The sequence below is a fragment of the Globicephala melas genome, chromosome 10 (genome assembly GCF_963455315.2).
Source record: "Globicephala melas chromosome 10, mGloMel1.2, whole genome shotgun sequence".
In the NCBI taxonomy this organism is placed as follows: domain Eukaryota; kingdom Metazoa; phylum Chordata; class Mammalia; order Artiodactyla; family Delphinidae; genus Globicephala; species Globicephala melas.
Window position 1 is genome coordinate 10038032 of NC_083323.1, and position 23636 is coordinate 10061667.

At 57.1% G+C, this 23636-nt stretch overlaps 1 protein-coding gene across 1 annotated transcript in view; it reads right to left on the bottom strand.

Annotated features, from left to right (window-relative positions):
- The window catches only part of POLR2F (RNA polymerase II, I and III subunit F), a 75993-nt gene continuing 52357 nt past the window's right edge, over positions 1-23636 (bottom strand). Inside the window, exons 4-6 of the transcript XR_011377791.1 lie at positions 11113-11316; positions 9769-9958; positions 1-6331 (exon numbers count right to left, since the gene is read on the bottom strand). The gene's annotated coding sequence lies outside the window, so the exon portion shown is untranslated. The remainder of the gene's footprint in view (positions 6332-9768; positions 9959-11112; positions 11317-23636) is intronic.

The following is a 23636-nucleotide window of genomic DNA, read 5'->3' on the forward strand; positions in this document are numbered from 1 at the left end:
TCCATGCACGTTTCTAATGATCTTCTTCTGCTCTGATCTAGGAAATCGAAGCACCACAACTGCATCAAAAAGTAGAGGGGCTTCTCTGGTGGCGCAGTGGTTGAGAGTCCGCCTGCCGATGCAGGGGACGCGGGTTCGTGCCCCGGTCCGGGAAGATCCCACATGCCGCGGAGTGGCTGGGCCCGTGAGCCATGGCCGCTGAGCCTGCGCGTCCGGAGCCTGTGCTCCGCAACGGGAGAGGCCACAACAGTGAGTGGCCCGCGTAACACAAAAAATAAAAATAGAAATAAAGGAGAAGAAATGGGCTCTGAGTGGGGCCGTGCGGGGCTCCCCAGGGAGAAGTGCCTGATGGGGGTGTAGGGACTCCAGCAAGACCCTCTGAGCCTCAGCCTCCTGAGAGAATCACGCATGCTCCGCCCCCCTCTCGGGATCCTGGCCCCATGGAGGTCCTGAGCGCAGGCCTAGCCCAGTCTCCCTGCCAGCCTCCTGCATCACGGAGACAAGTCCTGAAGCATGGGGCGGGGGTGCAGGGGGCTAAATGAACCCTGAACAAAAGGGGCACGGCGGCTGTGGCCACAGAAGGCCTGGGGAGCTGCCCAGAGCTGCCTCATCTCCCGCTCTTCACACGCCCAGGGGGCCCCTCGAGCCTCTCCGCGCAGCCCCATCCTTGGCTGGGACCATGGGTCGGTCGCAGCCATTCTCAGTCGGGAGGCCTGGATGTGCTCCTGGCAGTGACCAGCATCAGTGCCGGGAGGAAGGGGGGCCGCCATACCCCAGCCTTCCCTTCACACCCTCCCGTCCTCCTGGACCCCCAGCAGACTCCGGGGCCCTCTTGTGGGAGAAGCTGAGGTGCGAAACTTCTGGGTGAGCTGTTGCCTGGGGGTCTCGCTCTTTCAGGAAGAGCAACTGAGGCATTTTCCTACCCTCATTCCTCCCCAGCCTCCACCCAAAGTCAGGGGCGGCAAGCCTCCAAAGCTTCCTGGTTGGGGGTTTACTGCTTCCTGAGGTGGAGAGATCTCCATCCAGGTCCCAAAGGATGACGCACTCCTCTTGCGATCTCCACTGCCAGAAGGGCCCGTCCACCCACAGGGCCGGGTCCCCAACCAGTGTGGACCACGTCACCAGGGAACCTGGACTGACAAACTCCAAGGAACGTCCAGGTCTCACACCCTGGACCAGTCGGGAGCAGCTCATGCTGCAGACAGCATCCTCCCCCAGCTTCTCACCCAAACCGCCCTCCTTCCCGCTCCCGAGGCTCCCCTGCCCCTCAAGCCCTGCTTCCCTCTACTGGCTGGGCGCCTCTCTCTCTCCCCTGGCTTTATTGACATGTAATTCACGCGTCTGAAGTACACAGTTCAATGTTTTTTAGTATATTTATAGAGTTGTACAGCCATCACCACAATCATTTTAGGACATTTTCATCACCCCCCAAAATAAACCCTGTACCCTTTAGACATCATCCCTTAACTCCCCAGCCCTAGGGAACCACCACTCTACTCTCTGTCTCTACAGATGTACCTATTCTGACATTCCAAACGGAATGTCTCTTGCCTGAGTTTCCCCATCTATAAAATGGGGATGGTAATGGTGTTCCCTCGCAGGGTTTGTTGGGAGAATTGAAATAATACCAGGGCTTAGGATCATGTCTGGCCCAGAGTCAACGCTGTGTAACGTCTGCTGTCGACATCACCTCCAGGGCTGGGGCTCCTCCACCCACCCACATGCCTTCCACTTGCCCTATGAGCTCATTTTGCCCTCATCCAGACCACCCCGCCTAGACTCCAGACCTCCCGGGCATCCCCACCCAGACACCCTAACAGCCCCTCAGACTCAGCGTGTCCTTCCTCCCCAAGCCTGCCTATCCCGCTGTGTCCCTCACTCAGGAAATGGAATGACCTTCCACCTGGTCATCCAGGCCAGAAGCTAGGGGCATCCTTGATACCTCCCTCTCCCAGGCCTGCCCCCACCATCTGATCCATCAGTCTGACTCTGTCCCCCCACCTCTCCCTGCCCTGGTGGCTGCCCTGACCTGTCTCCATCACCAGCTTAGTGGTCACAAGCTGGGCTCTGGTGTCCAGTGCAGTTCTGTCCACCACTCACTGGCCTCAGGGCCTCGGGCCAGTCACCTCAGCTGTCTGATCCTCAGTTTCCTGGATGATAAAATTGGGATGACCTATAAGATACTGCCTTCTCCATTCACTTGTCTTGAAGATTATATGAATAAAATATGTAAAGAACTTAAGCCCTTTTTTTTTTTTTTTTTGTGGCCACACCACACAGCATGTAGGATCTTAGTTCATCGACCAGGGATCGAACCCACGCCCCCCGCAATGGAAGCACAGAATCTTAACCACTGGACCACTAAGGGAGTCCCAGAACTTAAGCCCTTAATAAACATTATTGTTGTTGTTAATATTATTCTCTCACCTGGGTGACTCCACCGCTCCTGACCCGGGTCCCTGCCTCTGTCTTGCCCACAGCACATGCTGCTCGGGTCGTGGCGGGCTGACCACGTGCAGGACACCGAGGGACGCCTTGCACGTGCTACTTCCTTTCACCTCCCAAGAGGCAGGTGTTGTTACCCTCGTTTTACAAGCAAGGAAACTGAGGGCCCAAGGTCCCAGTGCTGGAGTCAACCACAGCCTCGTGGTACACTGTTGGCATTCACGTATTGATTGAAAACATTTATCGAGCCCCTACTGTGTGCCCGTTACTGAGCTGGGTGCTGGGAAAACAGTCATAAACCAGACTGGCATAGATCCAGCCCATAAGATCTTTCTAGAACACAAATCCGACCCCTTTAAAATCCGTCAGTGACCACCCCACTGCCCTCAGGATCCAGTGCAGTCTTCAGCAGCCCTTCTTCCCTGCCCTCTGCATCCCACACGGCTCTTTCCCTCTGCCCAGCTCTCCCACCTTCCCTGCTCCCGCTCTGCTCCAGCACACGGGCCTAGTGGGGCCTCCCCACACCAACACATACCGCTCGCCGTCTTCCCAGCCTCACCCCCGACACCAGCTCCGTCCCCACCTTCTCTCCCAATTTCTTTGCCTGGTGAACTTTCACTCGTCTTTTGAGGCTCCATGCACAGTCACCTCCTCCAGGAAGCCCTCCTTCCCCCACCTCCCAGCCTGGTGATGAGCTCCCAGGCTGCCTGTCTTGCAACATGCTGGCTCTTTACTGATATGTCACTCCTCCTGGACTGCGGCTCCTTGAGGGCAGGACTAGGGGCCTCCTTCTCCCTCTGGCCCCCTTGCCCCCCCATCCCATCCATCACCATGTCAACAGATTTTACCTCTTCTTGCCATGGACCGAAGGCCCCAGCCCAGCACTGAGGTTACAGGTGACTGCACACTGCTAGCACCGTGCGGGTGCTCCACGAGCGGTCACTTCGCTGTTTCACGTCACTGCAAATTCGGGGACAGCATGAGATGGAGGAATTGGTGACTATTTGGAGCATCTGAGCACAACCTCCTCAGGCCTCTGGCTTCTGCGATTCCAGACAAGGGAACCAGGGTTGCTGGGATCTGCCTAAGTCCCCTCCCCAAGGCCCCAGACCTCTCAAGGGGTGGGTGGGCATTAGCGCTGGAGAGAGATGCCCAGGGCAGGAGTCACCTGGGTGAGCCCCAAGTCCTGGCTGGGCAGCCTCTCTGTGCCTCAGTTTCCTCATCTGAAAAATGCGTCGTCAGCCCATCCTCACCTGCCTTGCAGGGCCGTCAGGAGGGGAAAGGGAGGGGACAGTAGACAGAGACCATCTTCTCTGAGAGCAGGCACTTCAATACCGACTGGCTTCCTGACACTCCCATCTTGGACACATTCTGTTTCATTTTCAAAAAAATTCCAGAAAACTTGCTTTTAGGTTTTCGTTGGAGGCTCAGCCCCATCCCGGTGTTTCCCGTGGGACGGGGTGCATCCTGAGGGCTCTTTCTCAGGGAGGTTTTGGGGGGGAGGGGCACACGGCTGGGTCCAGCTGCAGCACCTGGTTAGGACACTCCTCCTCCGAGCCTCAGCCTCCACCTTGGGGGATAGATGGGTCGTCACTCCCACCCCAAGGCTGCTGTGCCGTTGGAGTGGGATGGTGGATGGGAGGGGCAGCTTGTCTCGAGGCAGGGAAGAGGCCTGAGGTGGGGGGCGGAGGGTCCCCTCCCTGGGACAGGAGGTGCACCACAAGAACTCACATGGTGCCCCAGGCACCCCGTACCCTGCCCCCCGTGGCCTCCCAGAAGCCACCAGGCCCTGCGCCCGCTCGCGGGGCGCCAGGGGACGGAGGGCGCCACGGCCAGGCCACGGTCACTCCTGGCGGCCCGGGGGTGCCGTGCAGGGCGGGAGGCGCGGGCAGGAGGGAGTCGGAGCGGGTGGGTGTGTGGGGGGCCGGGGAAGAGCCAGAGAGAGGGGCAGGGAGGGGAACAAAAGGTCCCTTTGTGGAGCGGCCGGGAGAAGAGGCGCACATTACCCAATGCCCAGAAGCCATGTTGGTAACAAGAGAACCATTCTCTGCCTCGCTTGGAAAACAACTTGGAGAGAGAGAGACAGGGAGAGAGTTAACCCCATGGGCGCGGGGCGCAGGAGCCCGAGGCCACTTCGGGAGGCGGGAGGGAGCGAGGGCCCACTGGGGGGCTTTCCGGCCCCGAGCCCGCAATTTCCTGTCTCCCAGGCCTGGTCTGCGGTCGGAGGGCCCAGAGCCCCAAGATGGCCGCTTGGCCGGGGCCCAGCTACCTTTAGACGGGGGACTGGAGCCGTGGCTTCCGCTGCCTGGGCCCGGCCAGACGTGTGACCCCTGCCCGCTTCCAGCCTCAGGGCCGGCCCACCCCACCCCGAGGGCACCCCTCCACTCCGAGTCCTGGCAGCACGGCCGCAGGTCCTAGGGCTGGTCCCGGCTCCAGGGCTGCCCAGCCTCCACCAGCCTCCCTCTGCTGACAGGCGGTGTATTTCCTCCTGAGGAAGTCCCTTCCATCTTTGCAGAGTTTTGCTGTAAGTTTTTTCCAAACTTTAATTAAATCTCTTTCAGCCCCACCCAGCTTTCTCCCCTTCCCACCTCGACCCACGAGCCCGGGTTCTCAGGCCTCTAGAGACCGCATCTGTTATGAGGCACAGGAGCCCGGAAGAAGCCACTGTGCTCTGGGCTCGTCACGTGTACCTCGCGGCCAGCCTGGCTGAGGTGAGCTGTGGTCCCTTCTGCTGATGCCCGTCGTTCTAAAAGCACCTGACACTGGGCCACGTGTGGGAGGCACCCCATGAATAAGCAGGAGAAAGAGATCCTTCCTTCCTTCCTTCCTCCACAAATACACATGGAGCCCTGTGCCCAGCGCTGACCCGGCTCTGGGGCTCAGCAGTGGACCAAACAGACCACCCTGCCCTCAGGGGGCAGATGAGGAACAGGTAAACAGGCTAATGGCAGGTGGCTACAAGCTCGATGATGACAAAGCAGGGCAAAGGGAGAGAGTGACAGGAGGGGTCACGTTAGAAATGGTGGTCAGGGAAGGCCCCTGCAAGGTGTGCTATTCGACAAAGATCTGAATGGAGAGAGGAGGAACATCTGGGCAGAGAATATTCCAGTCAGTTGGTACAGCGCTTGCAAAGGCCCTGAGAGGGACTGCGCTGTGAGTCTCAGAAGAGCTAGGAGACCAGAGTGGCTGGAGTGAGCGGGGGTCAGATCACCGGGAAGGCTGGAGGGGCCCAGGTGTGAAGGGCCCACGGGAGCTTGGAGCAGGGCTCGAGTCGTCTGAGTTCCATTTCAACAAGGACTCTCTGGCTGCCGTGTGCGAGATAGACGGCAGAGGTCAAGGGCGAGAGCTGGAGACCCAGCAGGACTTTTGCCACAGCCCCTAACCCTGCGTGCTCCCCTCTCGCACTCCTCCTCCCCGGCTTCCCACCCTCCCATCACAGGTGCAACCGTTCTCTGAGTAAGTGTTGGCCCAGCACTTTCTAGGTGCTAAGAATGGGTCACATGGTCCTTGGGCCAGGCAGGGCCCTAAAGAGAGCAAGGCTTCCCCCACCTCCGGGGTGGGGGGCGGCTCACAGATGGTGGGGTCCCAGGCGTCCGAAGGGGACCCGCTGGAGCGCGATCCTTGCCTGTGGACCCCTGGTCGGAGAACGAAGCCTCTTCTTCGGGCAGTTTTTCGAGCTTCACAAAGGGCTCTCGGGAGCCCCCCCCCCCCCAGCCCCACTGTGTTGTGACATCAGCAAACAGCCCAGAAAAGCAGGGCTCAGCACCCTGCCTTCCACCTCAGGCAGGTCCCTGGCCTCCCAGAGCCTCAGATTCCTCATCTGTAACACCACGTGCGCCTCGCAGGTCTGGTGGGTACAGATCAATCCTCAGGGGGTGGAAATAGGCTGTAAGAGGTGAGAGATGGCAGATGGTCACCAGCCGAAGGGGCAGTGCCTCCCGACCCCTAATGCTAGGCCCTTCCCTGCACCTCTGTGTGTCCCGATGCACCTGTGGCCCCAGCTCAGCCCTGTCAAGCGCCTAGAGCTGTGAGATGGGGCGGGGCAGTTGCTACAGAAAGTAGTGACAGTATGAGGGGGCTTCAGACAACAGAGGGGCCAGTGGGTAGGAGAGGGAGGCTGTGAGGCCCAGGGGGACAAAACAGGACAGATTTGGGGGTTCCAACTGAACAGAAAGCACCCCAGCCATGGTAGGCACCGTGGGCCAGGCGAGAGAGAGACCCCTGTGATCCTGTCTGCCCCCACTGACTTGCTGTAGGCAGCCCAGGCCTCTCAAGCCTTTGCATCCTCATTCGCCCAATGGACCTCATCCTTTCTGGCCCCAGAGGGTGGTGGTGAGGATCAGATGAGGTGAGAGCTGTGCGCGCGCTGGGGGGTGTAAAGCCGGCAGGGAGGCACCATTGATGGTGGTTAATGGTCACGGGGTCCTGCTGGGCTCCAGGCCTGTGCACCACTTACAAGATGGTCAACACGGTGGATTTGTGCAACAGGCAGGGCTGCAGAGGAGTGAGAGAAAACAGGAGCAGGAGAGAGAGGGCGTGGGGGAGGGAGAGGGGCATGGCCATGGCAGGGGGCCCAGAGGCTTCCTGGAGGAAGCAAGTCGTAGTTGTACGTATCATGGGGGATGGGTAGGGTTTGCATAGGCCAGGAGGCACCGGAGGGCTTGTGGAAGGACCAGCATAATAAAGGCACGGAGCAGGGAACCAGCTGGGAGAGCAGCAAAGGTGAGGGCTGCGCCCTGGCTGGCAAGGGGGGGTGGGGAGGCTGGGGTGGGATCCTGGGTAGCCCCAGCCCCTCCTAGGCCAGAGCTCCGAGTCTCACCTCCACCCCTTCCAGCGTCAGGCTTAAAGCTCCCGGTTTCCATGTCCAGCCTCTGCTCAAGCCCTGCCCTCCCTGTGGAGCACCCACCCGCCTTGTCTCTGGCTGATTCTGACCCACTGTTCAGAGCTGTATGGCACAACTCCCTCTAGGAAGCCTTCCCTAGCCAGGTTGAGAATCCCGCCTGTGGGAGTAGTTCGTTCCGTCCCAATGGGAAGGAACTATTATTATACCCATTTTACAGAGGAGGAAACTGAGGCTCAGGGAGCTGTCATCATCATTGTTAAGGGGTGCACAGCTGGTGTCAGAGCTGGGATTCTAACGCTGGGAGAAGCCTGGCTCCTTTGAACTCTTGCGTTACCTCCCCCACCCCGCCCTGTGCCAAGCACCTCTGTCTCCTTAGATCCAGCACGGAAGCACAGAGAAGGGCTGCAATTCAACTGTTGCCACTCAGCCAGGAGGTGGCGGAGCGGATCCTGAAGCCAGGAGCAGCTGACCCCACCCCTCGCCACCAGTCTGAGAAGGTGCAAATAGGCCCAGGACGCAGCGGGGAGTGAAAGGGGAGAGGCCAGGCCTGAGGCCAGGGACCGGAGCAAGGGCAGCCCCGGAAGGCAGGGAAGACAACCAGTGGGGACGTGAGCCCAGGGTGGCCCGGCTGGGGCAGTCGGGGACCGATGGCCCGTGGCAAGGCAGCTGGAGGAGGGGTACTGGCCATGGAGCTGAGAGGGGCAGCTGGAGAGGTCGGAGGGGAACTGGGAGAACTGGGGTCCTGGGTGCCCGGCTATGGGGTTCTGCTGCAAGCGGGGTCAGGTGGCTGTCGCAGGCACTCACAGTCTAAGGTTTGGGCCCAGTGGAAAGAGCACTGGAGATGCTGCGGGTCACGCGGGAAGTCACCAAGCGCGGGCCCAGTGCCCTGGCCCACGTCACACCCTCGCCAGGACGGAAGCCTCGAGGCGCTTCCACGCGGTACTGTCGTCAGTCAGGGGAGTCACGTGGGGGGCGGGCAGCAGGGCCGTGGTGCCTTCCGGTGGCCTCCCCGCCTCCACCCCGCCCCTGGGGATCCTGCCACCGCTCTTGGAAAACAACTGAGGAAATCAAGTGGAAACACAAATCCGCCACCCAGTCCCTCCCGCTTCCTCGGGCCAGACCCCTGCCCCCAGCGCACCCCAGAAGGGGGCTCCGTGGCAGAGGCTGAGCCAGACCAGCGTGGTTTGCCCTGGCGAGACCCAGTGGGCACGATCCTCGGTCCGGGGCTCCCAGCAGCTGGACCTATCGGCCCATCTAGTCCCACAGAGGCTGCCCCTCCCCAGGAGGACCTGGGGCACCAGGCTTGAGCCCCCTCCCTTCCCAGTGACCTCTAGACTCTGGGATCCAGGACCAGGGAGCTTCCAGGCCTGACTCTGCCCAAGACCAGCTGGTCACCCTGGGCAAGCTCCTACCCCTCTGTGGGCCTCAGCTTCCTCATCTGTAAAATGCACGCAACAAGCCCTGTCCAGTCCCACCTCACGGGAAAGAAAGACAAGGGCCTAGGGAAGGACAGCATTGTGTAAACTGTCAAGTGTCAGGCCCACAGACTGTCACTTTGATTTTTTTTACAGAGGAGTTGCCTCCGTGGCTGGGGGAGTCAGCTCCGCTCAGGGGACATGAATTCCAGATGGCGATAAGGGGTCCCTGCCGTTGCTCACCCCTGAGCAGCGGGGAGCCCGTCCCTGGCCCACCCGGTCCCTCTCAGCACTGGCCATGCCAAGTGCCTTCCAGCCCCTCTACGCACGCCATGGACAGGCTGCCTGCCCCACCGGAAGCATTGTTGCTCAGCCGAACTACGCCCCGTCCTCCAAGACCCAGCTGAACGGCCCCTCCTCTGCGAAGCCCACGTCTTAACCATCCTGGAGCCCCTGCACACGCTCAGCACTACGCGTAACGAAGAGCAGAGTCAACAGGTGTGACTGAACCAACGTGTGCGTGGACATGCGTGTGCGCACCAGGAGGGCTGTCTCGGGAGGTGACCCACTCGGGACATGACGGGGAAGGGTCGGCGTTTACTATGTGCACCCCCAGACTCCACCCGGGGCTCCCTCTACCCCCAAGACCGAGACCCCAGCCTCCCCCGGGCCCTCGCTGACAGTCAGGGCAGCTCATCCCATGCCGGCTCACAGGGGTGCGTTCCTAGGAGGAGCGCACTTGTGGCATTTCCAGAGCTCTGCTGGGTGTGATGGAAGGTGAGGGGACACTGGCCCGTTAGAAAGCGGACGAAATCATCCAGACTTCAGACGGAGGGGACTCGACTACCAGGGAGGGACAACGGATGTGAGCAGCGTTTTGAAGGAAAAGCTGTCGTGGCTGCTGATTAGCTGCGGGGGGATGAAGGGGGCGGATGAGTCGAAAATGACTCTGAAGTTTCACGCCGGGGTCGCTGGAGAACAATGGAGCCATTGATGGGGCGGGGAAGCGGGGTGGGGGCTGGTGTGGGGGCAGGGTGGTGACTTGGGTTTGGGACATAGACTCACAGCATTTGGGGCTGGACGCAACCTCAGAGATCATCCAGGTCACAGGTGAGGAAACGGAGGCTCCGGGAGGAGCAGCCACTTGGCCGGGACACTGCATGGGTCGATGTCACGGCCAAGGCCGGGGACCTGGCCAGGATTAGTCCCGGAGGCAAATCAGACCCAGTCCCCACCTTCAGGGGTTCGGTGTCCCCTGGAAGAGACAGACATGGCCATAATTGCAACCTGATCGAAGGGGTATCCACGAGGCAACGTGGGGATGCAGAGGGCATGGGGGAAGGGGGAGTAACAAGGAATAATAATATCACGGTTATCAGAAGTGGGGCCCCTGTGCCAGGTGCATCTCATGTAACCCTTGCAACCATCCTACAAGCTACTAGCCTCGTTGTCCCCATTTTACAGGTGAGGTTGAGAAAACTAAGCAGATGGTCCAGGGCCTCACAGGTCTGATGATGCCCAGACTCGTGCTCTTAAGCTCTGCTTCTTGGTAGAGGTGTTCCGGAGCTGAGGCCTGATGGGTGAGTGGTTTTCCAAGTGACAGAAAGGGACGGGGCGGCATCAGGCAGAGGCACCAACATGTATCAAGGCCCAGGAGCCCACCCTTCCATTGTCAGGGTTTGAGGTGTTGTTCTGTAAGCCCACCTTCATACCTCTCGCCCAGGGCCTCCTACCCTGCTCCCCACCCCCCTTCCCAAGCCCCTAACTTCACAGGACCTCACCTGTGCCAACCCCTGCTGGTGATCTGATGGATTTGTCAGGAAAATGAGCTGGGGGTAGAGGGGTTGGGGGTGGGCCTGTCCCCTATCCCCAGGGAACCGTTGCCCCTGCTCCCATGGCCTTCACAGCCCAATCCTGCCCCATCCCCTCTTCCCCACTGCACCATCTTCTCATCCCAGGAGTGATCCTGCAAAAGTGAGTCAGCACAGAGGAGGGAGGGGTTGGCCTGAGTCACCCAGCATGTGAGCAGCTGAGCTAAGTCTCAGACCCACAGGGCCTGGGGTGTCAGACTGTGGCGGAGCCCCTGAGCTTGGACAAACCACGGCGTGGTCCCTTTCTGTACTTCTCCATCCTTGGGCTCCTTATGGTCACCTTGGGAGTGAACCAGGAGAGAAGGAGGGCTGAGCACTGGAACTGCAGCTTAAAACTCAGGGTGCAGTAGTGTGCTGGCGTCAGCCCCTACCAGCTCGTGAGAGCCAATTGCTAAATCTTCTGGAATTTTCCAAGCCTGTTGATGTCACCTTGGAAGCTTGAAGTCGGCCCCGGTGGGAGTTTTTACAGTGTGAACACTGGCAATTCATCCCTCTATGGCCACCCCCTCCCTGACCGAGCTGGTTGTTAAGCACTTACCAGCACACCACCGTCCAGGAGTCCCACCTCCTGGCTTCCCTGGAGGCTTCTGGGTCCTCTCAGCCCAGTCTTGGGCTCTTGGGGGAGTTGCTCTTGTGCTAAATCTCGTGGGATCTCCTTCCTGCCACAGGGCATCCAGTGCCAGCATCAGCCGATCTTTCATGTTGTATCTTGGACGGCTCCCTTCCTGCCCCTGTGCTCCAGCTACAGAGAAACAGATGATCCTCGCTGAAGAGGCATTTGCTTATGTTGTTCCCTTCTTTTGGAATGCCCTTCCCTCATCTCTGCTTCTTGAAGTCCTCCTTACTCTGTCAGAGCCTGGGGCTCTGGGAAACGCTGAATCCATTCCCCTGCCCAGGACAGAAACACACCAATACCCTCCTGCCACCCCCAGCCTGCTTGTGGTCTCTAGCGGAGTGGGGTGTTAACGGAGGACAGACTGGTTGCTGCCCTCAGGGGTGGCAAAAGCAAGAATCAACTTAAACCACCCAGGTTACCTAGAAACGAATCCCTTCATTCCCTGTTCAGCCTTTTGAACTCCTCTTCATCCTTCAAAGCCCAACTCAGATGTTACCTCTGCCAAGAGGTCTTGCCCAGATCATAGTCTTCCATCACCCCCTCACCCCTCTGCCTTGTACATTCTTTGATGGTCACGCTCATGGCTCTGGGCAGTGCTTATCTGTCTGTGTGTCCAGTGTTCCACTGAACCACGGCCAACTGAGGCATGACAGGCCCTTATTTAAGGCTGAGCTCTCAGCCTGGTGCCCCACAGGCTTAGGAACTGCTTGTTGAATTGGGTCTGTCGCTGTCTCGGGCAAGTCCCTCTTCTCCCTGGGCCTCAGTTTCCCCCCTGTATGAACTAGACTTGAACGAGGTAATCTCCAAGGACCCACCTCTCACGTTCTAAGGGTCTGTGAGTATATCCCCCTCCTGCCCCCCATCAGCCTCTCACCTTCTAGTTTCCTTCCCTAGTTCCCCAGTGGGTGACACCCCTTCCTCTGCTGCCTTCGCCTCTCCCCGCAAACACCCTGCAGCCGACACACGGCTCGGGCTCAGGCCCCTGGACTCCATCCTCCTGGGTGCTCTTTTCCTGCGGACCAGGGGTTTCTCTGAAAGGGCAGGGGCCTTGCGCACCCACCCCGGGCCCTGCCCACAGGCCAGGCATGCAGTCAGCATCCAGGAGCGCCAGTCAGCGGGCCGTGATGGAGCTGCCAGGACTTGCGAGGCCTGTGGCTAGTTTCAGCGCCCCTGTTCAGACAGGCCCGGAGCTGCATGCCCCTCACAGCCGGGCTTCCCCTGGAGCCCCCGGGGGTCCACAGCCACATCCCGCTCTCTGCCTGTTTTGCTCCGACCTTCATAGGGTGCGTGCATCCGGGAGTGCCTGTGTTGGCGGGGTGGGGTACATGCCAGCCCCTTCCTCCCCAGCCCGCACAGAGCACTCAGGTGGCTGTGGAGCCAGTGTCCCTCTCACTCTCTGCCCTCTCCTCACCTCCCGAGAGCGCGCGTGCGCACACACACTCAGAGTCCTGAAGCGACAGAGCGGTCAGCCTGTGCCGGCGTTTGGAGCACAGAGTGGTGCCATTGGGCACGTTGAGCAAGAGAGGACCAGGTGGGATTGTTAGAAGGGACTCTGAATCCCTTGTTGGTTCTGAAATCCAAGGACCAAAGGCTATCCCTGCCCCTAAGGCAGCCAAGCCTTCCCCCCTGGCCCTGCCTCTTTGTCTAAGTCACCAAGCCCCTCATGGCTCTCGTGGGGCGACACCCTGCAGCTCAACGCAGCGTCTCACAGTCTCTCACAGGCACACGGGGCAGAGTCAGGGCCCAGGGATGAAGCGAACAGAGCAAACCACAGGACGTGGGAAGGAGAACGCAGTGTGGGCCAGTCCATCCCAGAAGGCTCCAGGGAGCGGTGGCCCTTGGGCGATGCTGATGTAAGGGTCTACAGCCCAGACTCTGATGCCTCCTGTCTTGGGAGTAGGATGATCTTTAGCATAATCCTAACCTCTCCGTATCTCAGTTTCCCCATCTGTAGAGCCGTGGCAGGTCACAGCGCCTACCTTATGTAGCTGCCACAGCTGAGTGAATTGACAGGTGTGCCTGCATCTGGTGTCTGGCGTGCAGTAAGTGCTCAGGAAACAGCGCTGCTGACAGAAGTACAGAAGAGGGCCGCCCAGCCCTCCTTGCTCCATTCCTGAGCACGGCCCCTGTGCTGGGTGCTGGGAAGACACCCGAGGCCGTGCCCTCCGTGAGCTTCTGAAGATGGGGGAGGGTGCAGACAGGGAAAGGGCAGCTCTCAGGCTGTCTCTGGGTGTGCCAGGGAGACAGACCGGGACAGCTGAGGGGCCAGCCCTGATGGCGGAGGGTCAGGGACCAGGAGGAGAGGTGTGGGCTCAGAACAGAGGGGAGTGAGAGGAAGGGGTTCCAGGTGGAGGAACAGCCTGAGCAAAGGTGCAGATGGTGACCTCTGGTCAGGGAGGGCGTGCTGCAGAATCCCGCGGCTCTAGGACCATCACCACCAGCACAGGAGGCTGCTCTTTACCCCCTAGTGCACGAGGGCCCCATCCCCACGCAGGACGACACACCTATTTTCATGCCTCTGCACCTGCGATCACGAAGCCCCCTCCCACAGGTGTCACCTCCTCCAGGCAGCATGTGAAGTTAGTGCGCTTCAGTGTAATCGTCGGGGCCTCTCTATCCCTCTGGGACAGGCGCACCCGAGACCTGCCCGTGGTGGGGACTCAAGAGTGATTAGCTGAATGAATGAACCAACGAATGAACGACTGAACAAAGGCAGTGATGCCGTGTCCCCCTACACACTGGCGAGTCACCCGATGACGGACACCATCATGCACCCTGTAACCATAGGGCATAAGCCGCAGGAACTCTGACACACACCCCGCCAGGCCATCGCCACGCCAGCAAGCCACGTGGAAAGCTGCTCTCTCCCCGCGTGCCCCCTCCCCATCCATCCTCCCACCCTAGCACACTTTCCCTCTCGCCTGGGGCAGCTGGTGGGAGGGTGGGGGCGGGGGAGGGGCAGGGCCAGAGGGGCCTCAGAGGCAGTGGGGGCAGGGGGCTGGGGGAGGCTGGGAAAGTCCAGGCTGTCTCTCCTGGGGGGCGGTGGGTGGCATGGCGGGGCGCTCTCAGTGATGAGGGAGGGAGGAGGGTCTCGGCCCGGTACAGCTGCGGTCCCCTCCCCAGCAGCCTGCCCGGGTGCAGAAAGGCCTCTTTGTTCTCCGCCTTTAAAGGGTAAGAGAAACACTTATGCATGGCAAATTAGCCCAAAAATGTATTTCTCTAAAACACCCAATTGTCTCACCAGGCCTGCAGCTGCAGGGAAGTTCCAGGGAGCCGGGGGAGGGGGCGTCTTTGGGGTGACCCTGAGGGACAGGGAGAGGTGGTGGGGAGAGAGGGGCCATCGCTCCTTCCCGCCTCTGCTCTCAGAATCTCACAGTCGAAGAAGGGCACAGCTGGGGAGGGCCCGAGGGTCAGGGAAACCCCCTCCAGTGGTAGAGAGGGAAACTGAGGCCCAGAGAGGTGGCTGGTGGCAGAGAAAGGGCTGATCCCAAGTCCCTTGGACTCTTGCATCTGTACCCACTGCCTTGTCCATGCTGGAAGGGAAAGGGACCCAGGTCCCCAAGGTGAACCAAGCCGGCTGCCCTAGGCATGAAGGAGAGAGGAAGAAACTGGGTGGCTCTGCTCGTAAGCTGACCACTCGGGGCTTCAGTGCCCAGGAGGATGGCCAAGGGCACCCACCACGCCCGCCTCCTCCCCAACCTGGTGCATCTGAAGGCAGCATGCCTAGGGCGATGGGGGATTCAGGCAGTGGCACCTGTAGGGAGGCCTCCACCAAAGTCGTCCCAAGAGCAGGCAGGAGAAGCCCCCTTCGTCTGGACCTGAACCACATGCATGTTCAGAGAAGGTTCGGGATCCTGCCTTGTTCTCCCACTTGAGGCACGTTCCCGAGGAGCCTGCTCTGTGTGGTCCACAGGAGCATCCGGGCTCCCAAAGGTGAATCCGAGACAGCTCTGTCCCCAGGGAGCTCCTTGTCCCATGGGGGAGACAGATGAATAAACAAACCACTAGCATGAAAGAGTCCCATGGGGAGGTGAGGCCCAAACCGAACGACGCAAACGTGGAGGACAAGGATAGGGACGGGCGTCTCCCGACGATGGCCCCAGGGCCGGGCCCTGAAAGGGAGTCTGAGAGTGGGATGGGGGGACATTCCAGGCAGTGGGGACAGCACAAGGACACAGCTGAGGCTCCTGAGACCACCCCTTGACATCAGAATTCAGAATCATCGATTTAAGAGAATTTGTTTGTTTGTTTGTTTGTTTTTGGCCACGTTGGGTCTTCGTTGCTTCATGTGGGCTTTCTCTAGTTGCGGCGAGTGGGGGCTACTCTTCGTTGCAGTGCGTGGGCTTCTCGCTGCAGTGGCTTCTCTTGTTGCGGAGCACGGGCTCTAGGCGCGCAGGCTTCAGTAGTTGTGGCTCGAGGGCTCTAGTGCGCAGGCTTCAGTAGTTGTGGCGCACGGCCTTAGTTGCTCTGCGGCATGTGGGATCTTCCCGGACCACGGCTCGAACCCGCGTCCCCTGCAGTGGCAAGGCTGATTCTTAATCACTGCACCACCAGAGAAGTCCTAAGAGAATTTATTGAGCATCTTCAGAGTTCCAGCCCATGTAGGAGACACAAGAGGAGAGAACATGGCTCTGACCCTGGGGTCAACTTGACGAGGTGAGTCTATGACAGGGAAAAGCCCTGAGCTGGCCGTGAAAAGTGCCGCGGGGGTCTGCAGAGTTCGGATCTGGCAGCTCCTGGGGGACCGTCAGCTCCCCAGGTGTTCGTGCACCTGTACGACGCGGGGATGGTAACAACCCAGGAAGACCGTCGTGAGGAGACATGGGAAGAGCCAAACCCAGTGACTGACACCCCGTGGTTTCTCAGTAAATGTTGGTTCTGCCCCCTCACCCCCCCAGAAGTCTGGAAACAAGAGAGATGGGAGGAAGTGGGAGAGGGGAGACTGTGTGTGTGTGAGTGTTGCGGTCATGTGTGCACGCATATGAGAGAGTGTGTTTATGTGTGAGTGTGTGTGTGTGTGCACGTGTGCATGTAGGAGTGAGGGGTGTCGTGAGTGTGCGCACACACGTGTGCGCGTGGTGCTGTTGTGTGCAAGTGCACAGTGAGTGTGCGTGCACAAGTGTCTGCAGAGACAGAATCACATCCAGGATGCTTGTTGGGGAAGGGGACTGAGGCAAGACTGAAATGTCAAATGCGTGAAGAGATCAAGCAGCCGGAGAATGTCTTCTCAAGGCGGTTGGAGAGACCAGAAAGGAGACCAGGCCCCGTGGGTGGGCAAGAGGCCGGCAGACACCAAGAAGGGAGAAACCTACTGTGGGGCAGAGGCCTCCCCTCCACCCGGCCTCCCCTGGTTCAGGGAGGCACATGCAGTTGAGCCTGACCTTGGGGTGGAACAGTCTTACCTAGGTCCCCCTCCCAAGCTTATCCAAGAATCTTCCTAGCTTTCTCTTCCATCCAGGAGAAACCCGGGTTCTTCAAAGGGTCGACGACACCCTCCATGGCCTGGTCCCTGCCCCGCTCTCCCCACTCTGCAGCCAGGTCGATTCACGTGCCCTGCGTAGAGGCACCACCTTCCATCCACCCTCCGAGCTCCGCCCTCCCCACACCGTCGGCCTGGGGAATCCTGAGTCAGCCACCAAGTGCCCATACCCCCCACTTGTCCCTTCGTCTGCCTTCCTGCGCCCTCATAACGTCTTGTGCTCCCACATACAACTGTGACCAGCCTCACGGCATGCTGTAATTTACAAAACTGGGATCACTGGACCCAGAACCACGGGAAAACTTGTCAAAGAATCCTCTCTGTAAAAGGCACCGGGAACTGAAAGCAGGGATTCGAACAGGTCTTTGTACCCCTGTGTTCATAGCATCATTATTGACAATAGCCAAAAGATGAAAACAACGCAAGTGTCCACTGACAGACGAATGGATAAACAAAATGTGGCCTATACATACAACGGAGCATCATTCAGTCTTAAAAAGGAAGGAAATTCTGACACATGCTACGACGTGGTGAACCTTGAAGACGTGATGCTAAGTGAAAGAAGTCAGACGCAAAAGGAAAAATAGTGTTAGCTTCCACTCATATAAGATACGTAGAGTAGTTAAACTCATAGAGATAGAAAATAGAACAGTAGTTATCAAGGGCTGTGGGGTGGGGGGAGAATGGGAAGTTATTGTCTAATGGGTGGAGTTTCTGTTTGGAAGATGAAAAAGTACTGGAGGTGGATGATGTGACGGTTGTGCAACATTGTACTTAATGGCATTGAATTGTACAGTTAAAAATCGTTAACATGGTAAATTTTATGTCATGTGTAGTTTACCACTGGGAAAAAAAAAGGCACCAGGCACAGACAGTTTTTCAAGGAAGTTCTTTTTAGAGTTTAAGAAACCATTTTCTTAAAGGGAACCCTCCTAGGCTGTTGGTGGGAATGTAAATTGGCGCAGCCACTATGGAAAACAGTATGGAGGTTCCTGAAAAAACTAAAAATAGAGTTACCATATGATCTTGCAATCCCACTCTTGGGCATATACCCAGAGAAAACCATAATTCGAAAAGATACACGCACCCCAGTGTTCACTGCAGCACTATTTACAATAGCCAAGACATGGAAGCCACCTAAATGTCCATCAACAGACGAATGGATAAAGAAGATGTGGTGTGTGTGTGTGTGTGTATATATATATATATATATGTATATGTATATATATAGAGAGAGAGAGAGACAATGGATGGACCTAGAGATTATCATACTAAGTGAAGTAAGTCAGACAGAGAAAGACAAATATCGTATGATATCACTTACATGTGGAATCTAAAACAAATGATACAAATGAACTTATTTACAAAACAGAAACAGACTCACAGACACAGAAAACAAATTTATGGTTACCAAAAGGGAAAGGTGGGAGGGAGGGATAAATTAGGAGTTTGGGGTTAACATATACACACTACTATATGTAAAATAAACAACAAGAACCTGCTGTATAGCACAGGGAACTGTACTCAATATTTTGTAATAACCTATATGCGAAAAGAATCTGAAGAAGAATTTATGTGTGTGTGTGTGTGTGTGTGTGTGTGTGTGTATATATATATATATATATAAAACGGAATCACTTTGCTGTACATCTGAAACTAACACAACATTGTAAATCAACTATACTTCAATTAAAAAATAAATAAAGTTTTAAAAAAGAGAAACAGTTTTCTTCCGGTGTAACCTGTTAAGAGCAATAGAAAAAGATGAAGAGACATCACCAGCTCCCTTCAGGCAGATGTTGTGTCTCCTCCTTGACACCTCAGGCCCAGCACAGGGTGAGGGTGGCACAGAGGCACAGTGAAGTGTGTTGGTAACCAACGGCTTCTATGACTAGGTTTCCTCAGACCGTCTGGGATAACCACTCTGGATGCGTCCTTACCCCTCAAAACCCCTCATTTCAGCCTAGAAATCTTCCAAGAGGGGTAAGGCACCCCAGGGGAAACGCAAAATGACCCAGTGGGGTGCAGAAAGAAAATATTAGCATTTCTTTCCATTTAAATTTTGACTCTCTTGGGCTTCCCTGGTGGCACAGTGGTTAAGAATCCACCTGCCAATGAAGGAGACACAGGTTCGAGCCCTGGTCCGGGAAGATCCCACATGCAGCGGAGCAACTAAGCCCGTGTGCCACAACTACTGAGCCTGCGCTCTAGAGCCCACGAGCCACAACTACTGAGCCCGCATGCCTGCAGCCCGTGCTCCGCAACAAGAGAAGCCACCGCAGTGAGAAGCCCGCACACTACAACCAAGAGTAGCCCCCGCTCACCGCAACTAGAGACGGCCTGCATGCAGCAACGAAGACCCAATGCAGCCAAAAATAAATAAATTAAATAAATTAATTTAAAAAAATTTTTGGCTCATTTTTTGGAAACTTCTACTTTGCATATGTTTAATATAGAGTACACGTATATAATTTGTAAATAAATAAACAAACAGGTACACCTTGAGATCTGACTTAGGAACTGAATAGATTCTGTTCTAATAGATTCTGTGATCTCTTTCATACCCCAAACTCAGGAACCAAACGTATTTCAATAATGGCCTCAGTAATCAAACTTGGCATTGGATTCTTGCCATTCAAACTCAGGAGCCAGACAGATTCTGATAGTGAGGAATATTTGTACACATTTGGGACATTGTGCCCCCCACATTTTTACTGAGAAGGACACACAATCAAAAAAGTCAGAGACAGGGACTTCCCTGGCGGTCCAGTGGTTAAGTCTCTGCACTTCCACTGCAGGGGGCACATGTTCCATCCCTGCTCTGGGAACTAAGATCCTGCATGCCGTGCGGTGCGGCGTGGAAAAAAAAAAAAGTCAGAGACAGCTGCCTGGACCATTAGAGTAGTGAAGTCTGTGGCCCCATTTAAAGGATGGAAGAGGTGAGACTGTCATTTTCACACCTCTCACAGGAGACAGATGCCATTATGCCCTTTTATAGATAATGAAACTGAGGCTCAGAGAGGTTCATTAGCGGGACTTCTCCAGTGGTCCAGTGGTAAAGAATCTGCCTTACAATGCAGGGGACAAGCGTTCGATCCCTAGTCAGGGAACTAAGATCTCACATGTTGCAGGGCAACTAAGCCCGCGCTCTCTCAGCTAGAGCCCACGTGCCGCAAACTACAGAGCCCGCGCGCCACAACTTGAGAGAGAAAACCCGAACGCCACAACTAGAGAGAAGCCCGCACGCTGCAACGAAAGATCCCACGTGCCACAGCTAAGACCCGACACAGCCAAACATAAATAAAATAAGTAATAAATAAATCTTTTAAAAAAAGAAAAGAAAAAAAGGTTCATTAGCTTCTCCAACGTTACAAGGCTAGAAAGCATCACCTGGGTCTAAGCCTTGAACTATACTATTTCTTCTGGAGTTCCTCCCCACGAACCATGAGGAGGAGATCGGCAAAGCAGCCCCGAGGCCAAGCTCCCTCTTTATCAGCAAGCTCTGGGCCACTCCCCGACAACACACACACCCTGCCTGGACTTTCCTCCTTATCTGCACACCTGAATAAGGTTCAAGGATGCCTTTCCCCAGCTGGGCAGTCCCCCAGCCCAGCCCTCCCTTGCTGGCTGTTGTCCCCCAAGGTGGCAGTGGGCTCCCCGAGGATCCTCCTCTGTGCCCTGGATGCTTGGCCGGGGGCCTGGTACACGACAGGCCTCAGTGAGTGGTTGAGTGAAGGGGCAGGAGTGACATACACAGAGCAGCCCTCTTACTCGGGGCCCCGCCCTTGTGGGTGTGGCACTCAAGTCCCTTCAGACAATGACACCCTATAATGACCCTAAGGTAAGTGAATGTGCAGCTGACTTTTGGATGAGAAAGAAACCCCAGAGATCTGGGGGGTAAGGGGGCTAAGAAAAAGGATACGGAGAACACAAGAGGACGAGGGCATAGAAACGTCCAGGGGCCATCTTCCACCTATTCGGCTACTGGACGGTGATGGCAAAAAAGAACCAAGAAAACAGTGGCAATGGAGGGGGGGATAAGCAGCAGACCTTCAGACCCCACCTGACCTTCTCAAAAGGCACTGAAGATCCCGGCTGCGGTGAGCTGCCCCACCCACGTGATGAAGGGATGCCACCTTCCTCCCTGACAGTGGCCTGGCCTCAGCTGGTGCCCCCACTCTGTGCCCACCCTTGTCCTCCCATAGGACTCCCTCTGTTTGCCTTGGGCTGGTCTATTTCCCTTGACAGGTTCCTGTGAATTTAGATTGTGCTTGGGTGATCTGGGAGGTGTGTGGTCCACAGGGTCGTAACCAGGGCCCATAACCTGAGAGTCTCACTCCCCCACCGCCTCCTGAGGATGTTCTTGGCAAGGTCATGGACTGTTCCAGAGAGGGCTGCTCCTGGAGTGCTTCCTGCTACCAGACAGTGGGTCACGGGCTCTCAGCTGATGGGTTGTCAAGGGCTCAGATGCCAGTCATGTGGGATGGCCAGGACCCTCTGGGGATGCAGAGGCTGAGGGCTGAAGAAGGGGCACCAGCAGCTTGGGGACGGAGGGAATGTAGAGGGTGGAGGACAGTGTCACCCTACCCCCATGATGACACCACCCACAGCCATGCACGTGCCCCCCCAAACGTGCATTCTGTTGCCATCGCACTCCCAGACATAGGCACATCCACGCACACAAGCCCACGGGCTTGCACACGTACCTGCACACATGTCTACACACACATTCACGGTTCACCATGCAAGGCACGTCTGCACAGAAAGAAGGGCCAGATGCCCCTGAAATTGCTCTTTCTCTCCTGTTCCACCCTCTTCCACCCCGTCCCACCCTGGCCACTCTTCTCCACGTCAGCCATGTTTCCCAACCCCCAACCACCCCCAAGAATCTGTTGGAAATCCTGAGGGCAGTGGCTTGGTTCTCACACCTCTGGAGAGCCTGGGGAGGATTCACCTGCCCAGGCCATCTTGACCCTGACCCGTATCTGACCCCCAGCCTCCCCTGCTCACAGGTATCAATCGCACTCTGGTCTTCTCCCGTGGGCTGCATGGAGAGATGTTGCCTCACTGGCAACCCCTGTGCTGTGCTCTCCTGGCGCACCCTGGTGCTGCCAGCTCTGGCGACGGTTTCTGGAGATTGGCGTCTGCCATGAAAAACCTTGGTGAGCTGAGCCATTAGAAAGCGAGATGCAAAAAAAAAAAAAAAAAAAAAAATGCATATTCAAGAGTTCAGCCCCAAACAATGTCACCTAATAGTAAGAAACACAGCCTCCGACTGAGTCCTGACCCACAGCCACAGACGGAACCTTGACTCCAGTTAGAGATCGTCCATCGAACCAGGGTGATAGTCTGAGCCTCGACCCCAGCCTGCGCCTGAGGCCTGACCCTGACCCTGACCACAACCAGAGGCCTGACTCTAAACCCCAAATGGATGCTAGTAAAGCCTTCTTGGCCACAGATTGGATCCTCATCCTGACACCAAAAACGAACACTTCCCCTGTTCACAGCCTGAGCCCTGACCCCAGACTGAGCCGTTACTCTAGCTCCAGGATAAACTAGCTCAGACATTATCTATAAACTGAGCCCTGTTCCAAGCCATAATGATCCTGGTCTTGACCCCAGAATGAACACTTATCCTGGGTCAAGCTTGAATCCTGACCTTGACCCCAGACGGAGCCCTTACCCTCTCCCAGAATGAACTCACCCCAGCTGCAGCCTGAGCCCTGACCCTGGCCCCGAACCGAGTGCTAATCCTGACTGACTGCAGCCTAGCCCGGATCCTGACCGAAGCCTGGGGCCTCACCCCGAGCTAGTCCTCTCAGAAAACTCTGCCTTTATTCACAGAAGCAACGGCCCCGCCTTCCTTTCCCAAGGACAGGAAACCCTAGATGAAGCCTAGGAAAATCTGGAGAACTTTCCACAAGAGCCACATGACAGCCTTTGCCATGTGGCAGGAGGGCAGGGACGATCCTTCTCATTTTACAGGCAAGGAAACTGATTCTCAGGGAGGCTTAACTTGTTCCCTGTGGTTCCAATGAATAGAACTGGAACCAAAAGGCAGAAGCTATAGGGAGACACGTTTCAGAAAGAACTTCCCAAAATTCTGGGCTGGGCAAGGACAGAGCGAGCCAGTGCAGAGGCCTGAGCTCCGTGTCACTGGGGGTGTGCCAGCAGAGGTGGGCGACTTGTTGGCTGGTGCTACGGAGAGGCCTGGAAGTGGAGGCCCCTCCAGCCCCGAGATGTCAAGGAGGCTTCATGCCTCATTCAGAGGCTCTGAACTCTTCCTCCCAACCCAGCAGCCCCCTAGATACAGCCGAGGTGGCCACACCTGGAAGGCCCAGAGTCCTACCATCTGAGGAGGGAGAGACCCAGCCCAACCAGGTGGAACCAGAGCTCCACCCTCCCCTGCTCAGGCTCCTCTCACCAGCCCTCTACAATGTCTGGACCAGGCGTAGATGGGAGATGAGGCCCACCTTGCCAAGCTGGCATCAGGCACTGTCATTCTCGGGCAGTGCCAGGCTCTCTGCCCCAGTGTGAGTCCCCACTCCGCCACAGGCTCAGAAGTACACACCCAGGACTGGGAGGACATGCCACCATTTTCAAAATGCCAGAGCAGTCTTTCTCCCCCATCATCCTCATTTTGTAGACCTTGGACACCAAGACCCAGAGAGGCTCAGTGGCCTGCCTTGGGGGGCACAGCGAGGCAGGGGCACATCAGGATGTGGACCCCAGACCCTGGCACCTCTCCCACTCACATGGCTCCACAGCTGCCCCAGGAGGATTGGAGGATGGTGGGGGGACCTGGTGCCAGGCGGCAGAGGCTGGCATGGGGGGCTGCATGGCCCCTTGCGCCACCGCCCCCCAGGCACCCCGGCCTGGCTCCATCCACCGGCCGCCCAGCTGCCGGCACATCCGCCCAAGCCCAGACATCAATCCACACCAGGGCCCTTGCTCCCTCTTTCTCTTC